This window comes from Mauremys reevesii, linkage group 20 (assembly GCF_016161935.1).
Source record: "Mauremys reevesii isolate NIE-2019 linkage group 20, ASM1616193v1, whole genome shotgun sequence".
Classification (NCBI taxonomy): Eukaryota; Metazoa; Chordata; order Testudines; family Geoemydidae; genus Mauremys; species Mauremys reevesii.
Genome location: NC_052642.1, coordinates 23,265,669 through 23,289,589, shown reverse-complemented (window position 1 = coordinate 23,289,589; position 23,921 = coordinate 23,265,669). Strand labels below are relative to the sequence as shown.

The 23,921-nt window shown below is 42.2% G+C and overlaps 1 protein-coding gene across 9 annotated transcripts in view; it reads right to left on the bottom strand.

Moving 5' to 3' along the window:
* Nucleotides 1–18,493, bottom strand: part of FAM222B (family with sequence similarity 222 member B) — a 44,953-nt gene extending 26,460 nt beyond the window's left edge. For 4 of the 9 annotated variants that reach the window (XR_005590050.1, XM_039507479.1, XM_039507472.1 and 1 more), the window contains exon 1: nucleotides 18,365–18,493. The gene's annotated coding sequence lies outside the window, so the exon portion shown is untranslated. Of the gene's footprint in view, nucleotides 1–6,442; nucleotides 6,490–6,918; nucleotides 6,938–7,401; nucleotides 7,484–17,127; nucleotides 17,788–18,364 lie in introns of those variants that run through there. The other 5 variants (XM_039507477.1, XM_039507473.1, XM_039507476.1 and 2 more) reach the window with 5 other exon arrangements.
* Nucleotides 18,494–23,921: the final 5,428 nt, after the last annotated feature.

The window sequence follows — 23,921 nt, the reverse complement described above, 5'->3', positions numbered from 1 at the left end:
TATAATGAATGTTTTTTCTTGGAAGATATGCTCAACTCTTTGGCACTTGTACCTTTAATGAAAAGCAATTATCAACTTGCTTTGAATAGCTGAATCTGCCTCTTTAATGCAAAGAGAGAGACTGATTAAAGCAATATTCTGGAAAAGTAACGCGCACAACAAAAATCAAGAATGCTGTCAAACGCAGTCCTGATTTTGAAAAGGACAACACTAATCAAACTTTTTATCCAGCCTGGCAGAAATGTGTGCTTTATGGTTTACCTGGAGCTCTTTCACCAATGATGCAACTCACCAGGAAATTAACAGATGTGCCCTTACACAACTAAATTTAGAATTGTTTTTTTGGGGCATTAGAAATGGAACCCAAAATTTTACATAAACCACTCGGATGGCAACAATCTCTCACCCCTGCCTGCACTACTGAGCCCTATTCAAATGCATAGTGAATTACCATATTTGTATAATTCAGTTTGGCCTATCGACTGCTTACAAAGTAGGCAAAAATAAAATGCTTAGAGACTATTGAATGCTATTTTCTTAAATCTAATGTTGCTTTCTACAGTTGATATATGCTAAAAGCGTTCATTTAAGAGAAAAGGCTTGACATTAAAGCAAATTTTATGACAGTATTAACTACTGATGTGCTTAGCCAACCTTCAGTAGGTAAGTTAAAAGTCTGAAATCGAAAGCTTTATCACCAGAACTGACTCACTACATGTCCAACACAGAAGTTAATCGTTTATATTCCTTATGTTAATTTTAATTTAAAGGCTAAAATATTTCCATTAAGCATGTAAGTCTGTTTCCCACTACTGAAGGAGTCTTGCTCTTTTTCCATGTCTTACGGCATAGATAAAAGACAGCATAAATTACACTTGTTGATAAAGAGGAAGGAACAAGATGCAGTACTTCCTGGGAGTAAGACAAAAGGTGCTCAGGTGCTGACTTCCAGCGCAGATCAAGAGATTGTAAAATTGTAAAACTAGAAATCAGAGCAGTTCTGAAAAAACTTCCTCATACTTCATACAACACAGTGAGGAAAAAATGTGATGTAACTGAATCCTAGCGATACAGACTCACTAAACAAACCAAGGTAGCTCAGATACAATGTGGGATAAGCTATCTTCAGAAGAGTGAAGGGAAACTGAAGGGGTAAACTAACATTTTTTAAATGTGTTGTCTCCATTGATCCCCTCTGACAGCGCATGACCTGCCAACAGAACCCATTTAAAAGCAAACACCGAAGGAGCGCATTACCTATATTACCATAACCCCTAGGAGCCCCAGCCCTGGACCAGGATCCCATTGTGCTAGGTGCTGTACAAACACAGAACAATAGGACAGTGCCTACTCCAGAATGCCCCTAAGTAAAAGACAAGAGAGAAAAAGATGGATACAGATAGGGAAATATGTGGCTCCAGCATTCTGGAGCCAAGAGCACACCTTTTAAATCTCCAATAGAGGGGGAAGAGTCAGTGGGGATCTGCAGAAGGAACAAGTTCAAAACACACGTAGTACTTCAATAAGTAACCTATTATTCCTTTGTGATATTGCTCCCACAGATCCCTCTGAGAGATACTAGTTAGTGGTGACAAACCTTAGGAAAAGGGCTGAGTACTGTTAGTTGAAAAGAGATGTGAACATTTTCTCCTGGAATGAAGCATTCAATGGGATTTGTGATGAATACTGATAGAGTGATGCTTTGGAAAGGTGGGAATCAACTGTAGGTATCTCAACAAATGGCACACAACAAATAGATGCTAAAGAAGCTGCTATCCACTCCTCCCGTAGAAAGAGCTTTAAGTTCTCCTCATACAGGATCTTCAGTAAGCACAGACCATCTGTATTCAAAAATGGATCCGTTTTCAGTCCAGATGCACTCTAAAGTACTGGCTCTTTTCTCTAATAAATAATAAAACTGAGGATTTAAAAAAACAAAAAAACAAAAAACTTTCTACTGCCAAGGAAATAATCAATAGCCTTCTTCATATTCAAGGGGTACCACCAAGCCTAACATGGAAGATCAAGAGGCTCAGCAAAGTGTTTGCTTTAAAGGAAATTTGGAGGCCACCAGAGTCAAGATTTTGGGATAGGATTTTAGAACTCAATCCTTACAAAATTTGTACAAGGACAACCTGTCACCAAAGCTTACAGTTATGAATCTCTCCTGGCAATTGCTATAGTTGGAAGGGAAGGATCTTTCAATAGAGGTGCAAGAAGGAGCAGGTGTCCTCATACAATTGAGAACCAAGATTTTAATCCCACATATTCCCAGGTAACGATTTTGAATATACACATTGATCAAACTTTGTAGCAGGGATGTGAAGTATTTGTCTACACAATACTGACATAAATCGAAATGTAGGGAGAAGATGAGAGAATGGATACTGAGCCTCAAGGTAGGAATGGGGGTATAGTTGGAGGTGGGGACTTCTGCACTTTTGTTTCTAGGATGCTGGAGCACAGTGACAGGCACACACTCCTCTAACAGCTAGCTGCTTTGATAGGGGGTCTGTCTCCACGGATCAGGAGACAATCTCACAGTGGAGATGTGCAGAGTCATGTCATGAAGAAGAAACCCTGTTCCCAAAGTATTGCACCAGTACTGCAATTCTCTAAATACCAGGTGTTCCTTGCCCATTTCAGCCATCTGAAGGACAGGTTAGGCAAATCATCTATTTTTTTTACAATCTGATCTTAACACTCCTGTGCTGTACTTTACAGACAGGCCCTCGATCCACAGCACATAATAAAATCTTCACGTATATAAAAAGTACTCTATGATCTCACACCATTCTGTTTAGAGGACTTTTTCCTTCCTGCAGTGAAACTCCAAGTGCTGGCTTGGTTTTGCTGGTAATACAGGAGACTGCATATGCTCCATCTGGAGAAGACACCTTGTGATTTTTTTTTTTTTAAATATACTGATCTCACTTTAATCAAGACTTTTTCAAAATTTCAGTTTCAAGAGGCTCACATTAACTTCTGCAGCAGCTTTTATATTGTTTTCATTTATGCCTAAAATACGTCTAACTCATAAGGTCTACTAAGTTCCTACCTTAAATTTTCATGTGCAGTTTGTAATATAATTATGCAACAAACTCAGATCTCATTTCAATGTGCAGTGTCTATAAATGTTACTAAAATGCATTTAACATTCAACAAATCCAAAGCATTTTCCACTACTACTCACTCTTCAATTTGCACTTATAGTAGATCAAACTCCTATCATGCAGAATTTAAAGGAAATCTTCCATGCAAAAGGAAGACAGCTCATGCAAAGAGTGACACATTCTTATTTGCAATAAGATGAATATCTTTCATGGAAAACCTATTTAAAAAGAGAGCCTTAGTATTTTATTTTTAAACAGGCTGTTAAAGTTTAACCATGTTGGGAAACTACTTTTCTTTGCTCTATACTGCCAGCATAAACATTTACATAATGCACAAAACATATATAGTTACTTTCCTGAATACTGCTTCAATGGACTTTCACCCCCAATTTAACAGGAAGGTTCTTAAATTGGGAATTTATTATTTATGCCAGTATTTGCACTGTCCTATTTTCTCATATGTTAGATAATACTTTTTCCTCAGTTTAACAGTTTTCAAAAATTAACCCTAAAAAACTGCCCTAGCTAATTCAGCCAAGCTATAAACACTTCAAGACAGAAAGCAGTCAAAATTTTAAAATAAGGAATTATTTTACTTCATCTTAATCTAATGTCAAACAAGTAAATTATATACTAAACTGATCTAGAAAAGATGCTAATGACATTGTTGTCTCTTATTTATCACTGGAGACCTAATCTAGCACATGTCCATGAAATGGTGGCCCTGTGACACCAGGCACTTTAAAACTGGATCACTCAGCAATATATACATATACACACACACACCCACCCAATTCTTGAACAAGCAATTCCAGGCTGCTTTGTCAGCAAATTCTGGCCGGTACAGTTTGAAAGTGCATAGTTCTGGCACTCACAAAGAGCAGACCTGTAAATGACATCTTGAGGATTAAACTGATTGAGATGCAATGTGCCTAGCAACCATTCATTAAAGGAGTTCAGAAACAGACCAGCAATCTATTCCGCCTCCTTATCTGAGCAGTAAACAGATAATAGTCTCCACTGTGTCTTCTACCCTCTATTTCAGACACATTGTAAACAGCTCTCTCAAACTAAGCCTCCTACAGTAAAGCTCATGGAATAACCCCCACTCTAAACACACACAGGATTTAATTTCAGCAAGTGTCTGACAAGCTTGAAACAGCTAAAAAACTATCGTAATGCAAATCTCCATGTGAAAGTATTCACAGTACTGCTTTGTCCACTATTCTTCCACCTTGAGCACCAAGAGCCCATTCCCACCCTTAAAAAAAAACCCAACATTTAATCATGCAAGGTTTTGGCACTGCTACTCGATCGTTAAGAAACTCAATAACAATCTTATTCCTTTCCTTCAACTTCTGAAAGGAATCAATTTATATTTCTGAAGGCTTTGATATAGGTTCTCTCATAGGGAAGAGAACAAAAGTCACTTTTCCTCCCATTAAGCACTGTTGCTCATAAATAACCAGGACAGAACAAAAATGCCATAGGAGAAAATTAAACCAGCTACTTCAGTCTCAGTAGTGCAATGTGTTTCAACCACTTAGCTACAGAGATTATGGTAAGTCATGATTTCACATAATTGTTTCCTCATAAGTAAACATCTGATGGTTTCCTATTTTGCATCTAAGTTAAATGATAGAGATTAGTGTAGGTATCCTATGATTATATAGCAGAATGTTTCATCTTCTGAGTACAGTTCTTCTGGGAAATCACCGACATACAGCATATTACTACTATTACATTTTTAAGATAAAAAATTAAACAGAAGATAAATTAATGTCATGTAATACAATTTCATAAAGGTGGGGGGGCTGAATACTCTCACAGATGAAAAATGTGAGCCCCATCAAAACTTGTGACTTTACCTTTATTAGGAAGTCAAAAGGTACTTGACTCAATGGTTCCTACGCAATTCAATGCCTTCTAAGTGTCTCCAGCTGACACTGTCACTTCACCTACTCAACTAAATCTCATTTAAAAATAATTTTAAAAAAGCTTTTAGAAACCCAACAGTGTTGCAATAGTTGCTGCAATGCTCATTTGTGTTTTTGAGTTAACAGGCTTCCCAAACATTGCACTTTAATACACAAAAACTGACTTCCTATTAGAGAATGAAATAAACATGACGATGCAACAGTTACTAACCTGGTATCATGGGTGGTAAGAAAAAAATTCATCAAACCTATTTGAAGGAGCTAGCAAATGTAGCTTACTTTCCTAAGCAGAAGATATCAGTTAATTAAGAACAGACCTTTCTGCTTAAAGTTTACAGTTTTGGGGCTGCCGAACCTAAGCCATGCCAATGCTGCAATAAGAACCCACTAGTGGGTCTCTAACACAGCACCATATTACCAACTGCCTTCTGGTTACAATGATCTCTGGAATCTTTGCTTCGCTTACAAGAATGAACTCCATATCACTTTAATTAATATCTCCAAAGTGCCTGAAAAAAATTGATATTCAACTCTTAGCATTTTGCACTAGATATTAGTCATGCCAGCTCTTGGCTAATCAATATAAAAGATATACTTGTTCCACATGTTTAGTTGGAAATGCCTAATTACAGAACATTTACAATCAGCATAGCCACCTAATTAGCACATACGCACCAGCTGCTTACAAAGCATTAATTTTAAAGCTTGACATTTGAAATCCATGTAGGAATTATTTTAAGTGCCAAAATCAGCACTGCCCTGATTTCTGCTGGATTCAAATGCTCTTCCTTGTCTTACAGGACAGCTCCAAAGTTATGATATGGTCACTTAGGCCCAAACCAGAAGTGAAGTACCTCAAATCTGCTTCACTTGCTAGAGCCGGTTCAGGCAAAACTAGATGGACAGTAGCGAATGCAGAACAGAAAATCAAAGCCAAGATAGTCCTTTCTACTGACAGAACAGGGAAAGAAAGTTTAAAAATGGATGGGTTTAATTGTAATCCTTCCAATAAAAATTAATAGGGTCAAATTAAGTTCGGAGGGAGGAGGCATTTCACAGACGCTCAGGAACAGTCTATCTGCCTGAAAGGCGGAGGAGGAAGATGCGAGGAAAACCGGGGATCAGCGGGTTTCCGACCGCAAGAGGGAAAGGAGGGGAGGTCCATACACGCAGTGGCCAGGGAGGGACTCCTCCGAGGCAGGCTAAGCTCTGCGGGGCGACCCGCCCCAGCCTGCCCGCACAGCAGCACCCCTCTCCCGGGTTTGCCCCATCCCCATCCCCATCCCCGGGCCGCCCCTCCAGCCGGACAGGAACCCGCCGCGGGAAAGGGGCCCTTGCAGGCCGCCCCCCAGCCGGCCGAGCAGAACCGGGCTCTCCCTGCCGGAGCCTTACCGGGGCCCGGCTCGGAGAGGCGGCGCAGGCAGCCGCCGGGGCCGGGGCTGGGGCCGCGGGAGCCGCGGCTGCTGCACCGGGCTCGGCGCTTTGCATCCTCTTGGCAAACTCGGCTCCCGCAGCGCCGGAAACCGGCCCCGCCCCGGCCCTGACGGATGGCGGCCTCCCGCCAATGGCCGCCGCCGGCCGGGGCCCTTTGTTAGCGCTGCCCCGAGCGAGGGGCGGCTCGCCCGGCCGGGCCGCACCCAGGGAGCCGCCCGGCCCGCGCCTGCGGGGCTGAATTTCCATCCTTTCGGCGTGACGCTGCCCGGCCCCAAGCGCCTCCCGTGCCGGGAGCTGCCCACGGCACACGCCCGCCGCCACGCCTCGGGGCTGGCTCCCAGCCCGGCCTCCGACCCAAGGCTCCCTCGCTGGGGGGCCCGGGCTCTGCCATGGGTGGGAAGTGCCCTCATGCAGGGGAGGAGTTTAACACTAACATCAAGAGTTCAAGCCTTGATGCGGGTAACGAGACTCCTCACAGAGCCACATCTGCACTGATTCGGTCTCTGGGGCCAGACAGCGCCTTAGGGGCTGCCCCCACTCACAGCTTTGCACACAGTGCACCCAGCGCCTCTGCTCAGTTTCATGGGGAGGCTGCGCTGACACTCTCAAGAGTACAATCAAAGCTCTTCGCTGGGGAATTACTCAGAGGGAAAAGGGGCTTAAAACCACAACCTGGGGGAGGTTACAAACCTGTTCCATTCCCTTCCACGAGGCAAAAGTAGGGGAAACCCAATAGATTCCCTGCCACTCATCCCCATACACACCAAAGAGGGGTAAAGTAGCAGAGACCCTCCTTTTTGGCAACATTCAGAAGGTCTGGGAGGGAGGGTGCAGACTCCTCTTCCAGCTTAGTGAGGGGGCACACACTATTAGCCAGAACTGATATGAAAGCTGCAAGCAGAGTCCCTGAATACCACCTCAGTGGCTATCCCAGCCTTTTCCTGCTTCCAGCCACCAGAGATGACAAGAGGTCTCGGCTCTGGTCCTTGCTCACAGAACCCACACCCTCATCTTCTGTATCCCTCCTTATGGCTGGTAAGGTTTAGGCCTCCAGTTAACAAACAAATGTTTCCAATCTTGTGCATTACATAGGAAGGGACTGAAGGTTCAACTTCATTAACATTAATAGGAGACCTGGCCTGAAAGATGGACTACAGGGGAATATGATCAGTACTTTTAAAGAAGCACACAGAACATTTTCCAAATTATGTATCTTATTTATAGTAAAATAGTGATCAAGACAGAAGCTTACATCTTAACAGATGCAAAGGAAAACAAAATTGGTTTGTTATTAGAGTCCACTGGAAATTAAAGTATACTATATAATTAACATTTCAACAGTTGAAGTTGACTAAATTTTATAATGGTTACCTTTTGTTGATTGCCAATGCTTTCTAATCGTTCAGCCTACTCTTTTAGTCCTAATGCCTCCTGCTGGGAAGTATTAAAATTGCAGTCCCCCATTGTGACAAACTACCTCTTTCACTAAACAGCTACTGAATCAGTAATGCATTCCCAAATAAATGCTTTACATTCTTTGACGCTGTCATTTAGTAAACATTTAGGAAGTTTAATTATTGGAGTTTTCCTTAAAGCATTTCATAGTAACACAGCTGATGCATTAAGAGGCTTCCATAAATACTTTTATCAGCTCTAATCTTCTTGCAAAACCTGAGGACTCCAATAATGCTCTGCAATTCTATAGCACCTTCCAACATTAAATAATCTTCAACACTCCTGTGAGATATGATCATATTGTAGAGCGGGAGGACCAGAAGCACAAATAGATGAATTGCACAATCACATGACGGGCTGAGTACTTCAGGTCCCACAACGTCAAAATATGGGGTTCAGAATCTAGAAACCAGGGTGTGTTCAATTCCCCTCTCTACCACTGGACTTGTGGAGAAGATACAGAGACCTACACCAGGTCCAAACTCACATGCCCAATGCTATACAGTGAGTCAGTGACACAAGAGAACTGAAACTCTGATGCACAGGTATGGAAGTTTTGTCTATTAATCACTAAACTATAAGTGACTTATAATGGGAAGTTACTCCTGCTTAATTTTGCTTTTGATATATTTGCAGGTGGCTGGAGAACAAATTTATTCTAAATTTTCTTTGAAGTCAATGTGATTTGTTGAAAAACTTAACATGTATAAAATTAGTTCAGCATTTCTCAAAACACTACTGTAACCAATAGTTGGAATCTGTAGCAAATATAGGATGCATTACCTTTAGGTATATTTACTACCTTATTTTCAGTATCATGTGCATAAAAATAGAGTTTTAGCTGGGCCTTCAAAAGCTACAATTCATTTTTTCCAGCTCCAGGGGTTCTTGACAGACTTAACGCTGAAAGCTTACATGTGCAAACTCATCTAGATTAAATAAAACATCTTGCACCATTACTTAACTTTTTCAAAAAAGTTAAGGAAATTAACGTTTCCCCCCAAAAAAATATTCTCAAGTCCTATGTATGACAGTACTATACCAGTAACAAATCAGGAAGCGATATATTCTTTAAATGGTATACAAAATTGGGAAGGACACAATAGTTTCCTCCCAGTAAGAAAAAGCAAAGTCGAGAGTAGTATTTTAACTGATAACCAAGACATCGCTACCCACTCTACTCTATTCAGTACTAACAAAATTAAGACATCAGAGTGCTTCAATACAGAGAATTTTTTGATACAATAAACATTACACTCTGTTCATGCCCTTATCAGACCATTATGCACAAGCTGATTTCTCTATCACTGTGCCATAGTATTAACAGATCAAGGTTTTCTTGCATAAACTGCTCAGGGTTCTAGGAGGATCTGTGTGACCTTCCCAGAGAAATTAAATTCATAGCACTTTTTGAAAGACTGAGGAAGAAACGCCTTTGTCCTAGCCTATTACATCTCCCAGAACAGGTTGTCAATTTTAAGGATATGTATAAGATCACATAATAGCTACCATATTTTCTTACAGTCACCGCACTTCCAGCATCAAACTCAATGGTATGAGATTTTAATTGAGCATTTATGTGGAAAGTCCCAGTGGTGCAAGACATAGCTTATGGGAAAAATCAAAAACACTAAACATTTTTTAATACGATTTTCACCCATACACTAAGTTTTATGCATTTTCATAGGAGATACTACAACAGAATAAAATCAAATTTAATTGCGTTTTAAATAACTGCAACAGCTACTTTAATTTTATTTCAACAGCAGTAAGTTATTCATAAATCAAATAGTTCACATGCTAGCGCAGAATGACAAGTAAATAGAGCAGAACACATTCAAGCAGAATATAAACCCTACATATGAAAGGCAATTTTTCTTAAACATGGTGCACAGCCATTTTACAAATAACCTACCAAGATGCAGGCACTCTAAGCCTTAATCTTCATTAATCCTGGGATGTCAGACAATTCTGAAACATCAAGGGAGGGAAAAAAAAGCCTACTGATGGAACAATACCTTGCCAAATTGGACCATGTTAAAATAATGGCGTTTAATAACTGGATGCAATTTCTCTCTCACACATTAGATGGTAGTATTAAGAATGCTATAGTACTTCTTTCCTCCACTACTTTTAATTTAGTTGAATGGTTGTAATTTATATTATACATGGCACTTAAAATTCCTCAGGCTTTCATTCTTTTAGTGTGCAACTTTACTCATTCTTAGCATGTATGTGGGAAGCCAGTTTATGCTATTAAGGTAATTATCTATATGTTGAAGATTGATGCCATCCTTATATGTGGGAATATACACCAAAATATTCTATTTACTAATCACACTCATTTTTAAAGTTACATTCCCAAAATATTAAAACAAGCACTACTGAGGTTTAATCACAAATTTAAATAATATGTAATTGGAAACACTTTAAAGTCATAAGAAATCTTAATCAAGAGCATCACCCAGTAAATGCGCAGAAACAAGGGATAATTAGAACAGGTATAAAAGATTTCCCAAATATTTCTCTAGCCTTGGGTGGAAAACGGGATTCCTAGAGAATATTGGGAGAAATCCTGTAAGAACAAAATAAAGTCTTGCAACTAAGAAGCTATAGACCAGAGCAGAAGGATTTCAGAACTGAATGGGAGTAAGTATCTACAATTCCTCTATAAAAAAAATGCTTTCAAAGTGACCAGTTCCAAAACAAGTAATTTCTAAATCCAAACATCTGAAGCCTTTACGGGAGGGGGGAGAAGTGGTATGAACAGAAAGAACATGGAAAATTGGTTAGAGATACTTTTGTTAGCCTGCTTTGGTCTTTTCATGTGGTTGGTTTTCATAGATATTAGTTCACAAGTGCTCACAGCTGTGGGGAATTAATATTAAAGGAGATATGAATTAAGAGCTCTAGTAAGAACACATTATTGACTATGTACAGATGAAAAAAATGAAAGCCAGCATTCTGGAAGAATTTCCAGTAGTTGAAGATAAAAACTAAATAAATAAAAGTAAACCTCTGAATTGTGAGCAATTTGGCAGACTTAAATGAACAACCAAATATCCTCTCAGCACTGAAGCCAATGCCTTCTACTTGTATTTAAAATGGCACTGTTCTCAAAAGGCACTGGAGGACTTAGTTTCCATGCAATCCTATTATCTCACAGAATTGAGGGGATGGGGGGTTGGGGAGGGCATGGAGGGTGAGCAAATACAGTCATAAAGAAGGAATACAATTATAACCAACATAAAGCCAACTCTCAGATGGTTCTAAACATAATTTTTCATCAGTTAGGGGAGATTGCATTCAGTGCATCTTCTGATTATTATAGACATAAAACAGAAAAGAAGGAACCTTAAGATTGGTGCAATTTAAGAGACAGTACCAAGAGATACAATGACAGAACAAATGGATGTTTTAAAACCATTGACCTGGCTGAATGGAAAAGTGATTGGGTAATTACAAAGGACTGTCCTTTCCAGATGTTAAGGATGTATGTTGTTCCACTGCATATTTGCCACAGAATACAAGCACTGGAAATTTACCTCAGAGATTAGTAACACTGACTCACTTTTAAACTATTATGATGCTCTTTCCATTCCACAGTAATTTTTATTTAATACGACTATGGCTTAACCTGAATCTTGGTCTTAAAATAAAGATAACACCGGATTATAAATAGTCTTTTGGACAGTGCGGTATGCTGTAGAGACAACACAATATCCATAAAGGATAAGACTGCAATATACAAGTCATCTCAAATGCATGCTCAAAGTTTTGAGTGTGCAAGCAAGAATATGGATGGCATGATACAGTAAGTCATGTTATACAATGGTAGCAGAGAATGGAAAAATCCATTACTGAAAAGACAAATATGCTCTCTGATGAAAACAGGTAAAAATACATGAAAACAATGAGCTTTTCATTCATTGTACCTCTGGAGGTTAGTCATTTTGCTCTGCCAGGAACCCCATGCCCACCACACAAGAGATTATTTGTGGGGAGCTGAACTTGGTTATTATCTTAGCAGTGAAACAAAGAAAAAGGAGAACACCAAAGTAGTTGACTTCTTCTCAGTACAACACATTACAGGTTACATGAGAAGTAAGATTCCAGGAAAAAAAATTGATACTGAACTCACTATGAATAGCAAAGCACATCACTTCACCTACTTCCATTTGCTCTCACATAGTTCCAAAATTAGAAATAATCAGAATCCTACTGGAAACAATATACAGCATCTTAATTGGGCTGCCTGTACTAAATATGTCAGCAACGTATCACTTGGCAGATCATTTTCTGACTTACTGGTTTTAAAAAAATAAAAACTTTAATGGTTAACCTTTTTCTTTGTAACACTACTACTTTAGCCATTGTGACAAAATAAGAGTTTGAAAACCAATATAATTTCAATTTTTACTTACACTGCAGACTTAATGATGATAAAGATTTGTTTCACTCACTGAAGACAATCTAACACATACAATTCTATTAATAAGAATAGGAACATGCTTAATAAAATCCTACCTAAAACTATGTCTAAGATTAGAATTTATAGTGTTACATTTATAGTAAATACAATTTCTAATAAATTGTCCTAGAGTAGATCCATCTACTATCTATTTAGGTATTTTGATTAGGTTATTTATATAATGTATATGGATGCACTTAAATTTCATTGTTCTATATTAAAAAAGCACAGCACAGTTCTTCAAATTTTACAGAAGCTATTCTATCTTAATTTGGGTCAACCATAGTAGAACATGCCAATATGGAATATTGTATTGAAAATCTCTCCTGCCCACTCCCCCTCAAAATAGATAAAGCTAACCAATCAAGACTTATTCTATGTCAAAAGCAGACCTTAACTAATTAAATTGTGCCATTCAGGAGTTATTCCACAAACCAGGATATCTGTATTTTTTCACATGTTCTGGAGAAGCTAATTTTCATATATGTGATAAGATTCTGAATATTATGCGCACAAGCAATTCATAATCCCTGTGCACAAGGACAGAAGCATGTTTGTAACAAGGTTATGTGAAATACAAAATGAAGAGGAGGCTCTGAAATAATGGATATAATTCTACCAGTAGTAGAGAAATGGTGGCAGTAAGTATTCGATCCCCTGCACCTCAGTAGTTTTTAAAAGATGCATGTTTCAAAAAGCATTGTTACTAACACCAAACAAAACAAAGCTTTTGAAAAGGAAAGTAGTATGAAGACTTAGCCTTCACATAGACTGAGCTGAAGAACACACCAAACTGTCATATTCAAATTCATGTGGTGCCAGGCAAGCATAACTGTCAGAACTATTCTCACTAGCATAAGTCAGTATTTGGAATAGCAATAAGACTCTTTTGGGAGACGTTATCTTTCTTATGAAGAATGTTATCCAAACTCCTCTCAAACAACAACATGCAATTAAAAATATATGTACTGTATACTCCCACATACAGATTGCTAGGCTTAGAAACTATTACCGGGAAAGTTAAAAATACCACTGGGAAAGGGGAATATTATGCCACCCCCCTGCCCCAGTACAATTTGCAAATATTAACCCCATCAATTTACAGTGTGCAAAAAGTTTAAAATACTTGTGAAGTGCTCTGAAGATGAAAGGCACTGTAGGGGAGATTGTGAAACCCTTATTCATATTACATCATGAGTAATCCCAGAAAGTTAACTGGCCTATTTATAAACTCAGGTACTACTCAGTGTGTTAAATATATCACAATGTGGACCTATATAAGTATTCAATTACACCAGATACCACAATCATCTGTGGGGAAAAAAATGTGCACTTTAAGCATTTATCTAGTAACCCCAGCCATTTGATCACTAATCCCTTGGCAGACAAGATTTTGGGATATGTTCTCAGTGGCATTTTTGGAATTTCCATAAAGCCCAGCATGTGGACTGGGTGGTCCTTGGAGTAACTGAGTCAGGCAGGAAACACAAGAAGGTCCCCAAAAGTCCATTTTGCATCCTTTCATTTTTACTTTGGGAAAGTTTATGGACTGTATTATCCAGGAGGTCAGACTAAATGATCACAATGGTCTGTCTGGCCTTGGAATCTACGAATCTACCAACCTGTTAAATGAGTTATTTCTCTCACTATTAAGAGTTGGTCCATCCACTAAGAGAGACAAAGCAATTTATGGAGAATGCAGAACGTCTTGGTTGTGTGGATTAGTTGGTGGGTGTTGGAGTCATTTGCTCTTGCACCCTCATGAGCTGTCCAAAAATGACCAGAAGTCAAGAGTGGAGGAGAGGTTGATGAGAACAGAAAAAGCAGAGTGACAGAAAAACATAGTACTCAGTAAAGAAGAACATATTGCAGACCTTAAATCCCCCATGCAGTCATGAATGTGAATACGGAAGAGTAGACATGCTAAGGCATGTGCACATTTCACAGCAGGCTGCATTTCTGGGAAATGCAGATACTTCATGATTTGAAAGAACCTAATTTCACCTCTTGAACCTCTCCCTCAGCAACAGTCACCAATGCAAATGTAGGTAAACAGGTATCTACTAGATGAGAACTTTAAACATAAATTAAACTTGCTTGCCTACAATTATAGAAAACATATACAGCTAGAGAAAAACATTCCTAAGTGGGCATTTATCAACCTCTTTTTTCAAATGTTATTAGCAGAGACACTTTTGGCAAACTGTTCTACAGATGAAGCACTATGGATCTGTTTGGAATATGGAGGGAAGGGGGAACCCACACTATGCCCTTATGCAAGAGGGTATTTATTTTGCCAAAGATACGTTGTTTACTCCACTGAGAAAATTCACAACATGATGGATAGAGCATTAGAAGGGTCATTATTTAATGTCAACATTAAAACGGTACAGATTCCTGTAAGTATCTTCAGGCAGCGTGTGTAGTCTTATCTCAGGATAAAATATAATTTTTTACACACTTCAAAATCTATGTATACAGTAACTTATATGAAGAGTAAAAACTGAGGAGATGCCAGCATCTTCCAGCAATAATCTCTCCTATGCTGTTCTTTAGATTTGTCTATTTTTGCTCATTTCTTGTTTCAGTGATACACATTCTTTTCTCTTCTGACTCTGTGGAAGGACTTCAGTATAATTCAGTGCAGTTTCTTCATATATTTTCAATTTTTCACACCATTCTTTCAAGTAGGCTCATAAATATGAAGTCAATTCATCTAATGCTCCCCCAGCTCTTGCTTTCTCTGACTCTGTCAGTCTTTCCCTGAGAGAAGCCAGCTCTTTAGCCTCTCCATCTCAGACTAGATCTATTTAATTTCTATTATAAGGTCTGTGGTATAGATCCATTTACAGGGATCCCAAAGAGGTAGGCCATTGTAAGGGGGAAAAACAAAAACAAACAAAACTCATGGTCCATCTCTTGCTGAAAGACTCATCTCCCTTATGTCAATCTCCCAATCTGTCCTGACCCTTAATCACTTTTGGCCTGGATCTTCCTCTCCTGAAAAATATGAAAGTTACTTCAGGACAGTTAATTCTCCAACTGCCCCACTAAAGGAAGTCTGGCTTCCTACCCTCCAACGTTCATTTGTTTTTCTCTCTCTCAACAGACCCTCTGATACGACAATTAAATCTATTCTACTTAAATACATTTCATATTATATATATTATACTTCCCCAGATTTACCACCACATTGAATTTTCATAAGAGCAGAATATTTACTTTTTAAGAACTTTGTTCCTGTTGCTTATTGCTCACCTAAATTCATGAGCCTTGGACTGACAGCGCAAGTTCTTACAGAAAAATAAAATGTCTGATCAGAAACGTACCTATTCATAGATTTAAAGGAAAGAAGGGCCTACTAGGATGATCTACTTTGACCTCTTGCGTAACACAGGCCATGCAATTTTACTCAGCAATTCTAGAACTAGAATACATTTTATTTTCCTATTGCATACCTGGAAACTATCAAGCCCAGTATGCCTAATAAGATTTACCCTATTACAGTGAAATCACATTGGCGCTTGTGGAAATGACATCACAGAGGAATCCAACAGAGCAATAAACTATTAAGAGAACCTGTCTTTTTATAATCAGAGGAAAAAGTACTTAGGTTTCTAAATAAATATTTTTCTGCTCAACAGTTTTCCATGAGGCCTCAGTGGCTAATGAAAGGAAATAATTTATGTCATCTTAATAAACATGAACAATAAACTATTGTTATTAAACCCCTGGTGTAGCAGGGCTATGTACAGGCCTATATCCACAATTTATTGTAAAAGGCATATGCAGTAATTTAAAGCAGAGCCAAAAGGAAAGCATACCATATACACCTATAAAGCCATTCAGGTCCTGCTCTGGAAAATTATATATTGCATACCCAAAGGCAGTGAAATAGTTAACTTGCTGAGTGGGCCGGAAACAAACAAGTAAACCTCTGCAATGCGAATGATTTTCATTATGGTTTGGTATTTATTGTACATACTTTTCCTGCCAGGAAGCTTCAAAATTTTCCAAAAGGAAATAATTTACAAAATCTTGTTTAACATGAGCCTTTGTGACTCGTATTTCTGCATTAAAACATCAGTAAAGATCACAAACTACTTGCATGCTTTATCAGGAATAAACATGCATTAGCACTGTTGTACAGTAACTAATTATTCCCCTTCCTGTTCCAAACCCAACAAGAGTAATTTATTATTACAGTGCTGATAGATTTGCTCTAATGTACCACCACATTCCTCATCATAAGGACATTTTATAGTTGGTAAAATTGGTTCAAAACCATCCCCTCTCTCTGTGTAAGGACTCAAATGTGTGTGCGCACCTCATAAAAGGGCTCATGAAGGTCCTCCCCTTTCTTTGCCTTTCTAAAAAAATAACTGACCTCTCTCTTCCTGAAAGAATCTGGGACTAGCTCCCCAACAGCAGATAGTCTCTGCTAGGAAAGAGCCAGAGCTAACCTATGTGTGTGCCCTGGACCTGGTCAAGAAGCCATTTTCTTTCTGAAAATATCTTGTCTTGGATTTTCCTGACTGTCTCTCTTTAAAAAAGGATCAGCTGAGCCTGTTCTTGTTCCAAAATTATTACACACACTCATAAAACATCAGTTGCATAATTGGGAAATACAGTTTCTTACAAAGGGGTGGGTAGGACCAAGATTCTCCTTTCCATCCTCTAACAGTATAATCCACAAAACTATACTGGGGAAACTCACCCACATAATTAGAGGAAAACCAGAATAAAGAGGTGCTAGTTTTGCTTCCTTCAAAGCACAGTGCATTTACCCAAGTCTCTATGAGCAACAAATTCCACAGCTGAAGGTTCTAGATTGAGAATGCCCTGGCTCTGACAAATCCACATTGGTGCCTAGTATCAGAGGAGTAGCCGTGTTAGTCTGGATCTGGATTGGTGCCTAATAAACAAAACATCCCTGATAATCACAGCTGTGACTCAAGGTGAAAACACTGGTGGTCACTGACATAGATCACACTTCGATTAGGATTCTAGATAATGGACAGGACATTGAATTAAGCCTAGAATTGACTTAGCAGCTATCATAGACAATGGAGCCAGTTTGTCCTGCCTAGAAGTGGAACACTGGATTCTGAACAAGCTGAACCTTCTAGGTGGTCTTTATGGTCAGTTCCAGAAAGAGCATGTTGCAGAGATCACCTAAGGTGACAAAGGCAAGATCATCATGGCTAGGTTCACATCTGAGGGGAAAGGACAGTCTTTTTGTCAGTCAAAGAACTGTAATATTTCTGGTCACTGATGCTGTGTCTTAATCCAGAAACCGATGAGATAAGGTGCCACTTTGGGCAAGTCACGTTTTATCAACTCTCGCTACATGACATGGAACAATTCTCTGCTTTTCATGCTAGGTCCTGACACCTTGGCATGTTAGCCAGGTTAGGGAACCACGTGTAAATTCTGTTCCAGCCTCACTGGTTTCAAGCCGAGCTAGGGTTTGCCAGGGCGAGCAGGAGAAATCTGTGAAACAGTCTGTTCCGTGAAACGTCACCGCTCCTGCCCTCGGCCCCTCGAGCGGGTCGGAAGCCGGCCTGGGCGGAGCGCGTCTGGAGGTAAGGCCGGGCCCGGGGCTACAGGGGACCCCGCAGAGCGGCCGCAGAGAGCCGGGCCGGGCACGGGGCAGCCGCGGTTGGTCCCGTCGAACGGACTCGTCCCTGCCGCTCCACGTCCGCGTCCGCCAGACCGGAGCCCGCCGGGCCCGGCCCGGCCCTAGAGACCCGCTCGCGCCGCGCCGCGCCGGCCAGGAGGTCTCTGCTCCCGCTGTCCGCGCCGCGGCCCCGCCGGGCCAGAGCCTCTCTGCCCCCAAGGGCGGAGGTGGGGCCCCCCAGCACGCTACAGCCCCGGGGCCGCCGGTCCGCGCCCCGCCCCCCCGGCCCGCGCTGCGCGTCACACGGACCCCAGAGCCCCCCGCCCGCACTTACTCTCGCTGTCCCTGCCCGGGCCTCATGGCGCCGCCGCTCGCTGCTCCCCGGCCCCGCTCTCGCTGTGGTGGCTGCGCCAGGCCACCGCCAGCCGCCTCTCGCGCATGCGCTCTCACCGCCAAGCGCGATGCCGGTTGCGCCCTGGCGCAGGCGCGCTCCCCTCCCCTCGGGGTCCGCGCAGGCGCACTTCGTAGCCGGGGTGGGAGGGGGCCTTTATCCTTGGTCACTGGGGTGTCCCAGCCGCGCCTGACGGGAACGTGCGGGCGCCGGGCAGCAGCTACCCGAGCCCCAGCCCTAAGCCCGGCTCGCCGCGCCCGCAGGGGCGCTGGCGGCACGTGCTGGGGTGGGAGCAGCGGGGGCGGGAGTATCAGACCCCCCCCCCCGCAGGGGTGGCCAGGCCGCTGCCTGTCCTCGCCGTGCCCGTTGTCACGGCGCCGAGGCGGGGACGAGGGCCCTGGCAGCACCAATCCCGCCCCCCCGCCGGGTGTGTGTGTGGGGGGGGGGGGCTCAGCAGCGCCCAGCGCAGCCCCAACCCTAGCTCGGGGCGGCGCTGAGTCCAGGCCCTGGGAAAGCATCGCAGCGGCTGGAACTCGGCGGGGGGAGTGGGGGGCGCTCGGGCAGCCCCTGGCTTGCAGTAGCTGCCATGATCTACAGGGGTTACAGTTTGGTTCAGTGGCTCTCAGCAAACCCTCCGCCCCCCCCCCCCACTATACAAATGGTCCCAGCAGCCCTGCTTGCATGGGAACAACACTGCCCTAGTGATTTTTGACCTACCCTTCCCTGGAGCCAAGGCCTCCCTTCCCTATAATGCACTAAAGCAGGGGTCAGCAACCTTTCAGAAGTGCTGTGCCCAGTCTTCATTTATTCACTCTAATTTAAGGTTCTGTGTGCCAGTAATACATTTTAACGTTTTTAGAAGGTCTCTTTCTATAAGTCTAATATATATAACTAAACTATTGTTGTATGTAAAGTAAATAAGGTTTTTAAAATGTTTAAGAAACTTCACTTTAAATTAAATTAAAATGCAGAGGCCCCTGGACTGGTGGCCAGGACCCAGGCAGTGTGAGTGCCACTGAAAATCAGCTTGTGTGCCGCCTTTGGCACCCGTGCCATAGGTTGCCTACCCCTGCACTAAAGGCAGGTCTACCCCCAGAGCCCTTTGTCTGTGGCAGAATAGCAGCATGGGTACAGGGCTCCTGGGAGGGACAGAGCTTTAACAGCAAAGCTGCACTTTGTAGCCGTATGGTAAAGCTAGCCCCACCTGCAAAACAGGCTATACGGTAAAACTGCAGCTTGGGTAGCGTACCTGCATCTACACTAGGGACTTCTGGAAGTATGACTGCAGTGGTCAGGGATTAGACCCTGATCAACATATGGCTGCAGAAGCTTGTAGTGTAGACTTGGCCTTAGAACTGGTACAGAGAGAAGCTCTGTGCTGGTGGGAGCAGATGCTGAATGACTGGGTTTGCACCAAGCCCCTGAAGATGACACTAGTTGGCACACCACCTCATTCTGTCCCACTGTAAGGGGAGACAAGGCGAGCAGCAAGGTGCTGCTTGTTGAGAGTCAGTTTATGCTGTCAATAAACAGCTTCTCTAGGGCTGATAAAGAAACAGGTTTTTTTTTAATTTCTTTTTGGTATTTCAAATACTTTTCAAAATGCTTAGGAACTGCCCAGAGGTCAGACCCTACACAGCTCCTAAGGCAAACACCTCTCCCCCTTTACCTTAGATTATAAATCCTGTCATCTATGCACATACACCACTACGTACACATAGCCCTCACTCAGCATGGGAACCAAAAGGTGCTACTGTAATAGAAGTACAAGTAATAATCCAGAGCCAAGGCTTGGTACCCAGACCTGCTAGGCACTGCTGCAGAACAATAATTAGCATGAGGGGGAACAAAAGTGAAAGCAACTCTGCTGTACAGTGCATGAAGGGACCATGCATCCTTCAAAAGACAGCATGGACTTGCTCCTCCAGTCCAATCTAGCTGTGCTATGCCACTTACCTCCATCCTTTCACAGCTAGCAGCTCCGGACAGAATTGTGCTATATTCTGTCTGGAATGTGCAGTGGGCACTACCATAAACGGGATAATCTCCCCTCTACTAGCAACAGGCTAATTAACCCTGTTTGTGTCTGTTTCCCCAAATGTAAAATGGAGAGAATACGAACCTATGGGAACAGGAAAGGGAGGTGGAACCTGTTGCATATCGTTTACAAAAAACAGCTTTTTTGGCTCTTGGCGCTGACATTTTGGTCACAGGCCCAAGTGACATTGAGAGAGTTTAAAAGCTTATTTAAATCCCATTTCCTAATACGCTACTAGGCCTATACAGGCAGTAGGATAAACCTTTCAGACAATACTAAGGTGACAGAACCACTCTGACATGAGGAATGAGGCTGAAGGGTTTCTACCCCTGTGTAGAAAAACAAGGTGACAGGTAAATTAAGCGGAATATCTAGCCTCAGCTAAATTGAGGGCTTGGAGCAGCATTCATCACTTTAGACAGCTAACAAATTGCTACACCACATGCCATCAAAGAATGGAGCAGGTGCAGCCCATCCGGAAAGACTGACAGTTCACACCTTTGGAGGAAGAGGAAAGGGAGGACATCTTTTAGAGAAAGTAATGGCAGCCTAGCCTGAGAATGCACTAGCAGCCAGAAGGATGCAGACTGTTGCTACAACTGTTACTAGGAGCCAGGGAATTCAGTCAGCATTAAACGTTAGCAATCTTGTCCACACATTGTTGGGACTCTCCTTGACAGTACACCTCCCTCCCAACCAGCCCTCAGAATTCGTTCCTTACACCCAGGGGGAACTGCGGTTCTTTGCTTCCTTCCTTCCAAGGTGGCTGGTCTACTGCTCTCTCTGGCTGTTTCACCTGCCTCTTGCCCACTGAGGCAAGTGAATGCTCTTCCTACCTAGCAGTGAGATGAGGCTTGACTTCCTATTAAGGTCTTAATGCATGTGCTGCACTTGCAGCATAAGTAATTGTAACTGCACGTTACAGGGGGTCACTTGTGTTTCTGTACCAGGGAAAGCCAGGACTCTGCTCTGTATAGCTGATACGGCAGTTACTCGCATATCATAAATAATTACACCTTGCGTTCTCATTTCTGTCCCTATAATTGGCTGCAAAGCAGATGCCCCATGGGGGTTAGTTACCAGCATTGATGTATGGCGCATTTGTCCACTCTACAGGCCTTGAAGTCAGTTGCACGATCAGTTAAACAGGTGCATCCTCCCTAGAAGGTTCTGCTCAGACGTGGTGAAGTTTGGGCTTCAGTCCAAGAAAGTGTCCACATTCTTGTCCTTGTAGAAGAGGGAGGAATGGCGCATGCACTTGCCAGCTAGCGTAGAGCTCAAACCTGCCACCGCATCACTTTTGGTTTTATTTCATGAGTGATGATTTACTGATCCCCTTTGTACCATGATACAGATTCCTCTCAGGCTGCTGGCACCAGGAAGAGACCGCAGACATGCCAGCCATTGACTGTTAATGATGTAAGATCCTGTCCAATTTTAGCTGCATCTTTGCAACCGTAGGTTGGGCCATGGGGATGCCACTAGCAACACTCATCTCTGCCCTCAGCCCAATGGTATTTTCACACTATTTAAGTGAGAATGCATGGCATTTGTAGAGCCCAGGGTGACACAGGGCTCTCAGTACAGCTGCTACCACTACCATAAACATTAGGTGCAATCACTTACTGTAAAATAAGGACATTCTTAGACAAAGTCAGTTAGAAAGTTACCACCTGTTCGGAACCTTACCAATAACTGAAATCAAACCTCAGTCTGTGACATGTCAGCGTTTTTCAAGAGACAAACAAGACTCCTAAGCTTTTTCTGAAGACTATCAGCACAGCATCTAGATGCCAGGCAGTACTCCTCAGCCCAGTAGAATCTCACTCCACAAGTTATCCTATCATCTAACTGCATTGTCACCTGACCTCCAGGTTCCCAACCCCTACGGACACCTGATCGCATGGCTGCCTAACCCCATTATCATTTCATCCTGTCGTCTCCTAACTAGTGCAATGGCATTTGTTAGCTTAGTACAATATGAAGAGCCCTGACTAGCCCCCTCCATGCTCATGTTGCCTTCCCAAAATCAGGAAGAATTAAAATATATTTGTGCTCCAGGAAGACAGCACTTTCCATAGTCTGGGTCTTCAGACAAATGCTAACGGTACCTTTCATATGAGAGCTGATTGCCTGATGTTGTCTAATTAATCTAATTGCCAAGCCTTATTAATGAGCTACTGCCTCACATTTAAGACTGAGCAGGCCCTAAGCACAGTCTCTCACTGAGTCAGTCAGGTAGCTAGGCGACTAAGCATTTTCTCACACATAGAGTATTTCCATTTCAAGGAAACATATTTTGCATTGATTTTCCATCACCTCTCACTCCTAGAGACCAGCTCCAGGCACTGGGCTCTGATCTTCAGCCTGGAAAATCACTGAAGTACTTTGTGGCAGCTTGAGACTGACCTTTGTCTGTCAACACTCCACAAAGGAATGGTTTCCTCATTGTATCTGGCACCAAATGAAAACCTTTTGAATCCTCAAAGCTCGCTTACCTTTCTTCTCTGCAAGGTGTCACCTTCAGAAGCACCTGCGAACAATCCACTGCTATGGAAATGTGATCTAAGCTCAGCTGGGAAGAAAGAAGATACATGAAAGTGTCCTGATTTTTGTCAGAATAAAACAGATCCCAGGTAGCAGCTGTGTCGTCTGACTGACAGAAAGGGGAAGAGAAACGACTGCTTGAGCTGGGACCTCATTTTATTGTCAGTGGAATATAAAAGCCAGTTAGAAACATTCAAGGAACCAAAATATCCCCTGCATGGAGAGAGAAAAAGCCAGGCTATCACCTCACTATCTGAAGGCAGCTCACTGTCGCTTAGAGATGCTCTTATCTTCTCCATGGCACAGTCTTTAATGGCTCAGTGGGTTATGTCAGTGCCACTGAAGCATCCCCTTTTCTTTGGAGAGGGAGAAACTGGCACTGGATTTCATGAGAAGTTTGGGTTCAAACAGGAGCCGGGAGCTCCTGGGTATCCTTATTTTAATTGCCTAGGCAGCACCTTAAGTGCCTCCTCACTCAGGGCTGCTTGTAAACAACACAGAATGGGAAATGTAGCTAGATGTCTCAAGAGATCTCATACAGTAGGCAAAATCCTTTAGAAAGCCTAGCTCTGGGAACATGCAGAGATCCACAAACCACAGAGTGTTAGCTGAATAAAGGAGTCAAACACCTGATCTATATAGCAAACCCATACGGCAGGGGAATGAGTGTAGATCGGGGTTCTCACAACAATTTTTTTGGTGGCCTCAGAGTGTGGCCACCAAGTCTTGCTGGTGTCCACTCTGACAATTTTTTCTAATATACTTAATTTTAGGAAAAATCAATATGCACATATACAGGTCCAAATCACTGTAATTTATTTAGGATTTTTTGTCCAGACTCAATAAAAATAACGTACCATTGTCTCTATTCTTTACTGGGCCTAACCAGAATAGAAATAAATAAGGTGCTTGGTA